General features: G+C 36.4%; 1 long non-coding RNA gene across 1 annotated transcript; it reads left to right on the top strand.

The window, feature by feature from the left end:
• The first annotated feature begins 3,996 nt into the window (after window positions 1-3,996).
• Window positions 3,997-10,879, top strand: LOC127176365 (uncharacterized). Its single transcript, XR_007829085.1, has 4 exons — window positions 3,997-4,239; window positions 9,502-9,587; window positions 10,110-10,180; window positions 10,467-10,879. It is a non-coding gene; the product is annotated as an uncharacterized LOC127176365 (long non-coding RNA).
• The last annotated feature ends 538 nt before the right edge of the window (window positions 10,880-11,417 follow it).

Genomic DNA, 11,417 nt, shown 5'->3' with positions numbered 1-11,417 from the left:
AGTCTGGATCCGTGTTATTTGGATAGCAGAAAACTCCAGAATAAATTGGGACCTCCATTGAAGAAATAAAGGCATTCAGGCTTGGAACAACATGAAAGTGAGTACATTAGTACCATTTTTAATTTCAGGTAACTATCCCTTTAAAATGCCCTAGTTAAACTTCATTTTAAGCAATCAACAAATCAGGAAATTGTTCCCTCTGTAATTATGTAAATCATGCATTTTGTGATTGTGTAAATAAAGGCCCACTAAGGCCTCGATAATGACATATTTGCTGGCCCTGAGAGTTCGCTACTGGTTAGTCAAACCACATATTGTATGTGTGCCCGAAGCTGAATACTTTATTCAGAAAAGCATGAATAATGGGTTTCCTTGTGGGAACCACCCAATGGGTAGGTGAATGTAGGTGATTTCTGGTTTTGCTGGTCAAATGTCCTTACAATGTAGGCAAAGCCTAAACCGCAGACCCTACTGTCGTACACTTGTCGTTCTACTACAAGAAACAAGTATTTTTTCATTTTAATCTGTAATCGTTTTTTTTCTTAAACTGAATTAAATAAATATTTATCTAAATAGTTTTATCTAATTGCCTTAAGATAAACAGCTTGACAAATGGTATTTCCAGTGGTGCTGCAAAACAAAGCACAGTGGCATAGAAACATCATATATCTGACATCTCCATCTGTAGGAGGTGAATGAGCTGACTGAATCATCTTTCTTTCTAAATATTTTCTATATTTTTAAAATTGTCTGTTATTTCCTCTAGAGTTTCCAAAGAGAAAGAGTCAACATTCTTACCTAACCATTCCCCAACATAAAAATCAGTACTGTAAGGATGCTTTTTAGCTTCTGCTCTCTATCTTCTGTGTGATCAGGGTTCAAAAGATCAAAACAAGATGGCTTGCGTCTTAATGGCACTCACGTAGATGTGATTATCATGGGTCAGAAAATGAGCAAAGCGGAGCTGACCCTGATTCATAGTGTTTAATCTGCTACCAGCCTATGAACCTTCAGTTGGTTGGGAGAGAAGTAAAAAGGTTTTATATCTCTAAACCACATAATTCTTTGAACTGTTAGTGAATATTGAAGTTGGAGAGGGAGAACCACGCACAGCGGTGGTATTCAGTTGATATGAAAAACAAGAAATATCTCTTAGATTATTCAATACTCTGTAGCACAAGCAAAACTAATGTTGTTTGTAAAACCACAACGGACATTTAGAGAAAAAGATGAGAATTATTATTAGAGTACATCTATTATATATGTACATATTGCTGGTTATGTAGCCTTAAAATTTCATAACATTACCATATAATACAGTTGAAGTCAAAAGTTTACATGCACTTTGCAGAATCTGCACATTGCTGATTATTTTACTAAAATAAGAGGGATCATACAAAGCATGTTATTATTATTATTGTACTGACCTAAATAAGATATTTTACATAAATGTTGTTTACATATATTGCACAAGAGAAATAATAGTTGGATTTACTGTGTTGAAAACTATATTAAGAGCTGGGGGGTGAAAACTTACTGAATTTGAAGATCAGGGTAAATGTAACTTATTTTGTCCTCTGGGAAACATGTAAGTACCTTCTGTAGCTTCTGAAGGGCAATACTAAAAAAAAAAAAAAATATATATATATATATATATATATATGATATTCAGGCAAAATAAGAAAAATTTACAACTCTTCATTCTGTTCAAAAGTTTTTACCCCCCCCCCCACCCCCCCAGGTCTTAATATGTGGGAAAACCAAATGCTGGAAAACCAAAGAATTTTTGGGACCTGAAGGATTTTTCTGAAGAACAGCAGGCATACGTCTATTTGATGTTTGCATTTACATCTGCAAGACATTTTTTAGAGTGTTTGCTCATTTGCAATATGTCTATAGGACATTTCATATCAGATGTCAAATATATGTTTATTGAGATGTTTGGGATTAAGAATGTATGTAAAACTGACATCTGGGGTCTGAGGGTGTTTTGGGGCCCTGGAGAAGTTTTGACGTGCCCTGACATTTGTGCTTTTTTCAGTATCTTAAAAACATATCCATGGCTAAAGTCTGGTTAAAGATGTCTGTCAGATGTATGTACACTCCAGATGCTTTTCAGATCAAATAATCTTTATCTTTATCTTTGCAGACATGCATGTGCTATCTGGGAAGGGACTCAAGAACAACTATCACTAGTATGTATATATATATATATATATATATATATACACACTATATTGCCAAAAGTATTTGCTCACCCATCCAAATAATCGGAATCAGGTGTTCCAATCACTTCCATGGCCACAGGTGTATAAAATCAACAGTTTGGAGCTGGCCCCTTCCTCTTCCAACATGACTGTGCACCAGTGCACAGAGCAAGGTCCATAAAGACATGGATGACAGAGTCTGGTGTGGATGAACTTGACTGGCCTGCACAGAGTCCTGACCTCAACCCAATAGAACACCTTTGGGATGAATTAGAGCGGAGACTGAGAGCCAGGCCTTCTCGTCCAACATCAGTGTGTGACCTCACAAATGCGCTTCTGGAAGAATGGTCAAAAATTCCCATAAACACACTCCTAAACCTTGTGGACAGCCTTCCCAGAAGAGTTGAAGCTGTTATAGCTGCAAAGGGTGGACCGACGTCATATTGAACCCTATGGGTTAGGAATGGGATGCCACTTAAGTTCATATGCGAGTCAAGGCAGGTGAGCGAATACTTTTGGCAATACAGTGTGTGTATATATATATATATACATATATATATATATATATATATATATATATATACAGCTGTTGGATATATAACAACATAGTATTAAGAACTTTTGAATGGGGTCAATTGTATAAATTAAACTATTATTCAACTTTTTTTTCTCTGGACTATATGTAAACGTCTTTTATGTGAAATATCTTATTCAGGTCAGTACTAAATAAAAAATTGATCCATTTCGTTTGTCAGAGCAGTGGCCTTGCAGCGATAATAATCACTAATTGGCTGTGATTTTTGATTGATTTTGTTGCGTGTCGTAGCTGTGTCTCCATTGACTTGGTAGACAAATGCTTGACGTTAGGATCTTATCACATAGTGTCTAGTTATGAGACTGTTACATGACAGTGACTTGAGTCTCCATTCTTCTGATACACGATTACAGTAGTTGAAAGAGAAGAGGATCTCTTCACTTTCAGTGGTTGACACTTTTTGTTTATACAGTTAACCTACTATTAACTTTGTTGTGTTGATGAACATACCCACACCCTAGTAACATCTGCGAGCTCTCATATAACTTGAAGATAGCTGCTTTCACTCAAAATGAATGTGTTCAGGTCATTTTGTTTGTGTGAACGAGGCTTAACAACACATGATTCAGTCGCACCCATGACTGACACCCAAGGCTGAAGTCAGTGTTCTTTACATACAGGCAGACCGTCTGAGAGGTTTCTAGTATCCACTCCTCAATGGATCCTAATGAAGGACTGTGCTGATTTTGAGAGTCATCGGTGTTGCTGTGTAGATGTGGGCCTGTATCATAAAACAGTGATTAATGCACGTCATCCACAGCTTACAATGCGGATATCAGAGCTCTCATATTGATGAGGCGAATGACACCATGAAGATTATAAGTCAACTTGTTAATAGCAGTGTGCGCTTCTAACAGGGAACGTTTCCTTTCCACTTGTGTGCTATCAGATACACACTCAGACTGTGAATTTTATCTCAAATCTGGACGTTCTCAGATTAAACCGCAGCTTCATCACTGTTGAATGGATAAAAGAATCAATTATTTCTTTTTTTGTAATCTAAAGAAATTGACGTCCTCCTCTGCAAAACTTGATAGCCTGTTATCACTTCTCATGCTGAAGCTGTCGTTTTCTTATTGACCTACAGATGGCACTGTGCCTCTGCGTTTTCTGTGCGTCTTTTGCCCATATGTACATCTCTCGTTTATTGTGCGTCTGTTTGTGTGTGTGTTGAGCCATATACGTGCCATCTAGCTCCATGTCTCTGGATGAACAGCAGCAGGTGATATGTGATTTACTAAATCTTACTCAGCAGCGGCGAGGTGAGGTGAAGAGTGTGTGTCAGTGTGTGTGCGAGCGTGTGCGTTAAGCCTCCGGCTGCTGAAAAGGTTAGATATATTGATTTTGTTCCTAAGAGACAGACTGGAACAGGGAGACAAATGGACTACAGTCGAGGAGCTGTCTCATCGGGGCCCCTACCATGTCAGTCCCCTTAAGGTAGAGATAAAAGTTCTCCATCTCTCTGTCCATGTAATCTATCCTCCCATTTCTCATCTCTTCTGCCTCTTCCTCTGAATATGATGCTGTATTTGGTTTTCACTCTTTTATCTGCTCCCTCTCGCTCGCTCTCTTTTGAGATGACCAGTGTGCTATGCTGGTTGACAGCAGCGTTGCTACAGAGACAAACAACCTGTGACCCCTTTTACAACTGGTAATAAAGGGATTGTGCACCCAAACATTCCAGGACAATTGAGTAAAAATAATAATAATTTATATATATAGTTAAATAATAATTATAAAATAAAAAACCCTAACTACTGTGGTTATATTGGATCAGGACTTTGGAATTATTTATTTATTTATTTATTTTAAATCGAATGTGAATTTCAGTCCCAGTCACATTTTCTTGGTTAAATAAACATAGAATACTTACATAGAAATCTATTTTTTATTTGTACGTCAAGAGTCCATTTATTAAAGCTGTGTATGAATCTCTTCAAGGTAGTGTTTTTAAGTATTTTACATTTATTCCAAAATAATAACTCAAGGTAGTAACAGTTTAAACAATATATTTTATTTGTGAACTTATATTCAGCTATTCTTTTTATTTTTTTAATTGTTTTGAGAGATTTTTGAATTTTTCGGGTCATCAAAGCTTGGTAGATATTGGTCACAGACATGGAGATTTACTTTAAGTTTCTACAAGCTGGTTACTCACTAAAAAAACTCCCACAGATAATGTTTTCATGCCTTTTTAGGTATTATTTGATGTAACAAAGTGGTAATATCCAAGTGTGTGAGTTGTTTACTTATTTTTTTAAATTAGTATTCCCGTTATATTGTTTATATTGTTATTCAGACTGATTCATGAACACGGAATGCATATGAACTTAACAGGCAGGATTTATCGCATGAACCAATCACAGCCGAACATAACCAGTCATATCCAATCATATCACGATGGAAGCATTGCATCCTCTCACGTGACTTTCCCCCCATTCATTCTCAATTACCACCCACCAAACTCACTCATGCTTTAGGGGGTCTGTTAAAACTCAGTGGGCTCAGGATAGGCGAGTCATATTAAAAATGATTCAAAATCTATTTGTTCATATGATTTCTCAAATCTTTTGGCTCTTCTAACCTCCTGAGACCATGCATTCTCATTTGAGGATAATATATTTTTGTAAATTTCTCTAAAACTCTACATGCCACAGTTTTAAGGTCTGGATGTCCTGTACAGAGCACATTCTGGGCTTTTCAGAGATACTAAATGTTTGAATGTTTCACCACTCCCTTTCTTTAGTATTCAAAATTGTCTCATATTAATTTAGTGACACCCTTATGGAAATATGGTAATATTTTGTAATTATCATTTAAACTGACTAATTTTTAAACTGTGTGTCATAAATCAGCACCTCAGGAAAATGACTTTCTGTTACGAAATAGGACAGTGATTTCATACATGTCCTCATATGAGGACATCGGGACTAAAAGCAATGTGGGAGACACAACAAATGAATAGGGAAAGAAATTATAATTCAATATTCCTATGAAATATTATATGAAGAGTTTAGATACAAAAGCCTCTAAATCCATCTGACGTATTTCTTTAAAATTAGCATTTCTTTAAAATTAGCATTCTTTCTGGCTACTTTGTATTGGTTTCTATGTAAGTACTGGTACTTCTGATTGGACTGAGGCTGGAATTTAGCGAGTTTGAAGTGAAAGTATTTGATGGACGTATACTCTGTATCATTATCTCATTTTTGACTGAGGTGGCTTTTAGCTGGTTTTGCATCTGAACTCTTCATATATTATTATGAAAATCTTGTTAATTATTACTCCCATTTATTACGCTTGTTGATTCATTACATGCTGCCCCAAAAACAAATTAATATGCAACTTTGGTTTAATTTATAGATACATTGTATACAATTAGAAAACTTGTTTATGGCCGTTTTATACACATTTTTGCATAAAGAAAAATGGTATATACAATCATTCTGTTATAAGATAGTTGAGACTCATCTTTATACAAAGTTTGGTTAAAAAAAATCCTGAAAACTAAAAATGTAAAAAAAAAATCAGTTGTTTTTGCCTACACATGTCCATTCATGTCTGTTTTTTTAATTAGTCCCGATGTCCTCTATATATATATGAGGATATAGCATAACTTATGAATTAAAAAAAAAAAAAAAAAAAAAAGGTCCATATGACTCAAGAACTCCATTTAATGTGCATGAACCGGGAGGCAGGATTTATCACATGAACCAATCACAGCCGAACATAACTAGTCATATCCAGTCATCGCAATGAAGGCATTGCCTCCTCTCACATGACTTTTCCCCATTCATTCTCAATTACCCCTACCAAACTCACCACACGCTTTAGAGGGTCTGTTAAAACTCGTAGGTTCAGGGGAGGCGAGTCATGCTAAAAATGATTAAAATATATTTTGGCTCTTTTAAATATGCTGCTTTATTTGCTCAGCGACATGTTTGAGGTGCTCTCATCTAAGTGAATAGGGACCAGGGACTGTCAAGGTCCAAGATGAACCAAAAGCGCTATAGAATTGGTCCGTAAGCACTCCATTTAATGTCTTTTAAGGCTGTAAAGTAGGTTTGTGTGAGGAAATGACTGAAATTTCAACTGTGATTAAAAATTATCATTGCAAATTTAGCTTGAGAGAGCTTTGATCATTACTCATTCATTCACACTCATTAAATGGTGTAGCTTAGACATGCTCATTTCATGTCCCACAGAAAAGCAAATCATATATGTTTTGAAAGTCATAAAAGAGGAAAGAACTGCAATTTTTGGGTAATTCATTCTTCCACTATCTGTCTTTGGTGCCAGTGTCCGATCACCAGAGGTAGTCAGAAATGCATGTGACCACACTGTACTTGCTGCACAGCAACAATACAATGACGTAGTAATGATTTATAGTCTGAGATCCACCCCTTAATACAATCTGATGCATGTTAATATCATGTGTAAACAAGGTCTGTGCGTATTTGTTGTTTGCACACTAATGTGAATCAGATTTGATCTCTGTCTTCATCCTTTAAGCAGTCGATATTAGTTGTTGTCTGTGTTTATATTAGTTCTTCATGTGTTTTAGAGGTTAATTGATCTCAGACATGACTGGGTTGCTTATTGTGCAATTTATATGAGAACTTAATCAAGCCTGGCAGATTTGCCATGCATCTTGGCAGATTGAATTGGCCGATATCTGCTCTCTCAAGTCTGTAATATACACACATTTCATGCATGTATACACACATAAACAAGTGTATACATATAGCACTGAATTTAGGCTCACTGCATCATTGTCAGATGTGTTGTGTCTGCAAATCTAGCTTTATTGACTAGAGAATATATTGAATCATGATGAAAGCTGTGTGTGTGTGTGTGTGTGTGTGTGTGTGTAGTGGTCAGGCTTGGCCTACATTGTGGGGAATGTTGGAAGGAAAACAGCTTAATAAACATACTAAATAACAGCTTCATTACAATGATAGCAGCTGGAGCAGAGCTGTAAACTCGCTTTTAGGTGTTAATTCTAGCTTGAAATGGTATGAAAATTAAATATAAGTCGGGGTATGATTAAATTAGTTAATTTTTACCACATATGGTATGTGTTGGTCCAGTGGTATTTTAGTGATACTTGTAGGATACATTTCTCTGTGTGGAGTTTAATATGTACTTATTCATATATTATTTTCTGGAAAATAGATGTAATTGAATATATATAAATACATATACAATTTGCCACCTGTGCACACATATTCGCAATCATACATGCTTACATGTCTGCTATTGTGCTCAAGACTTTGCATAATTATATAAATTGTGTATATATATATATATATAATTTATATATTTAATTATGCAAAGTCTTGAGCACAATAGCAGACATGTAAGCATGTATGATTGCGAGTATTGTGTGTGTGTGTGTGTATATATATATATATATATATATATATATATATGTATATGTGTATATATATATATATATATTACAATTTATATATTTAATTATGCAAAATCTTGAGCACAATAGCAGACATGTAAGCATGTATGATTGCGAGTATGTGTGCACAGGTGGCAAATGTCTAAGTCAGTCAGGCATAGAATCAGAGACCTGCTGTGCTGTAGGTCACATACAGAGACCCGCATCTGATCTCTCTCTTTGTTCTCTCCCACACACACAGATGAGTCATTTAGTCTGGGTTGCCGTCTCTCAACAGCTCATTGTGATGTCTTTGAAATATTCTGACTGTGACAGGTTTGGGCTTGTTATAGTTAATATACAGGCAACACATGAAATGAAATGAATTATTCAAGAGCATAAAAACTGCCAGCCTGTTTATGAGCTAGCGTCTCTGCTCTCATTTCTATCAGACAGGTCTCTACAAAGCAAATCTATCTCATAATCACATGCTTCACATTTAATAGGTGCATGTTTGTGAGTGATGTGAAGAATTGAGAACGCGTTATTTGACGGGAAGTTGTCTGTGTCCAAAGAAAAAGTTTAAAATGAGCAGCTGTCTGGTTCAGACTCTCCCAAAAGAATCATTGTGCTTTCAACTCAGTGAATCTTTGAACTTGCAGTTTAAATGAGAATTTTATTTTATTTTATTTTAAAACTGTGATAATTGTAATTTTATGAAATGTTATTACTAAAGTAACTGTTTTCTAAAATGTTATTCATTCCTGTGATGACAAAGTTGAATTTTCAGCATCCATTACTCCAGTCTTCAGTGTCAAACAATCCTTTAGAAATCACTCTAGTATGCAGATTTGGTGCGTAAAGGGAAAGTTCACCAAAAAATTTAAATTCTGTCATTTATTACTCACCCTTATGTCGTTCCAAACCTGTACGGCCTTCGTTCATTTTCAAAACACAAATTCGAGAGCTCACATGGACTTTTTTAACAATGTCTTTACTGGTTCTGGACCTTGAATGTAGTGGTTGCTTTGATGTCTGTTCAGGGCCAGAAAGCTCTCAGATTTCATCAAAAATATCTTAATTTGTGCTCCAAAGATGAATGAAGGTCTTACAGGTTTGGAACGACATGAGAGTAAGTAATTAATGACAGAATTTTCATTTTTGGGGAAAACATTTTTTATTATCAATGATCAAAACAGCTGTGCTGTATTTCTTCTTTTGACATACAAAGGCAAATTTAAAGTAAACACAGTTACAAACTGCTTTTAGACGAGTTTCCCTAACAAACTGCCATTGTTTGGATCAAGGAGGTCTGTAATACCTGGAGAGGACCATCCTAGAGAGAGAAATCCTTCTCACAGCTGTTTCTCAGCTGGCGCAGGATCTACCAGAGGTACCAGTTTTAACATCTCTGCAATTTTCTTTGAGCCACTGATCATTCTTCAGTATACCCAAAAGTTCACCCAAAAATGACAATTCTGTCATTAATTACTCAACCTCATGTTGTTCCAAACCTGTTAGGCCTTCGTTCATCTTCAAAACACAAATTTGAGAGCTCACATGGACTATTTTAACAATGTCCTTACTACCTTTTTGGGCCTTTAATGTGGTAGTTGCGTTGCTGTCTATTCAGGGTCAGAAAGCTCTCAGATTTCATTAAAAATATCTTAATTTGTGTTCCAAAGATGAACGAAGGTCTTACATGTTTGAAACAACATTAGGGTGAGTAATAAATGACAGAATTGTCATTTTTGGGTGAACTATACCTTTAAGAAACATGTCTTAGTAATATCAATGATCAAAATAGTTGTGCTGTATTTCTTCTTTTGACATTCAAAGGCAAATTTAAAGTAAACAAAGTTACAAACTGCTTTTAGACAAGTTTCCCTAACAAACTGTCATTTTTTGGATCAAGGAGGTCTGTAATACCTGGAGAGAGAAATCCTTCTCGCAGTCGTTTCTCAGCTGGCGCAGGAACCACCAGAGGTACCAGTTTTAACATCTCTGCATTTTTCTTTGAACCACTGATCATTCTACAATATAATGGCACTGCTGATTGTCTGATAGAACCACACTTATTATGAGTCCCAAATCATGGTCCCAAAATTGTTTAGTTGTGTGTGGAAAAGAGATGAGCTGCACCTTTAATTACTGTGAAAGAAAAGTCTAACAGTCCAACAATCCTGGTGATATTTTGACAGAGTAAAACTGCTGCTGTGTACGTGTGCCACAGGCTACAGTGAATAGTCAAAATGATACTTTTCTTTTCCAGAGAAAGAGAGCGGGAGTGATAGAAAGAGTGAGAGAGCGAGTCTTTGAACAAGTATGCCTCTCCCTCCAGTTCCAGGACCTCTCCACTTTAGACACCTGAAGAAGGCCCACTTCAGAAGGTGTGAAACATCAAAGCTTCTGTTCAGTCACACGCACACACACTCCCCTTCATTTCCCCCTCTCTCTCACACACAGACACTGGCAAATATTCTTGCATTGCTGTGACATTTTTCCTACCCTGCGTTGGCAAAAAGTACCAAAAAAAAAGTAACAAAGGAGATTGAGAGAGCATGCTAGGACACTGAAACATCTCTAGCGTTTTCTCTCCGGTCAGCAGAGCAGTTTGGACTAACAGGACTTTGAAAGGCATCAAAAATCGAGTATGTGGACAAAGACACATCTCTTATTGCAGGAATTACGCTGGAAAGCTGTGGTTAAATCCATTCCAGATTCGAACACTGCTGTGTCTCACCTGGAGAGCTATCTTCAACAGCTACATTCGGCCCCATCATACTTACCACTGGAAATTAAAAGGCCCTCATGGAGTGCAAAACCTTGAGAGTCAAGCAATTTGTTTTATGGAATGGGGGGTAATTGTCTGTCGGATATAGAAAGCTTTAACTCTTTAACAGTGTTGTGTGCTGATGGTGAATTCAAAGCTCCTATAATGTTGTGTTAGATATCACTATAGCACAATTCCTTATGGCTATGATTATCAGGGTCAATATTGACCGTATAATCTGTCATTGTTGTATGTGTAGACGCAGGTCTCTGAATGATGCTGTTTGACTGCAATAGTAAGGCACACTATTTCCGCAATGGGAGTTTCTCCTGAGAAGCCAATGAAAAAGTTTCAGAAGTGGCCAGAAGGGGGCATTGTGGGTCTGTAACATATACTCTATCTGAATCTCTTGATAAATGGCAATGTGCTGATGAAACCAAATGATAACTC

The sequence above is a fragment of the Labeo rohita genome, chromosome 14 (assembly GCF_022985175.1).
Source record: "Labeo rohita strain BAU-BD-2019 chromosome 14, IGBB_LRoh.1.0, whole genome shotgun sequence".
Taxonomy (NCBI): Eukaryota; Metazoa; Chordata; class Actinopteri; order Cypriniformes; family Cyprinidae; genus Labeo; species Labeo rohita.
This window is presented reverse-complemented; position numbering and strand designations above follow the sequence as displayed.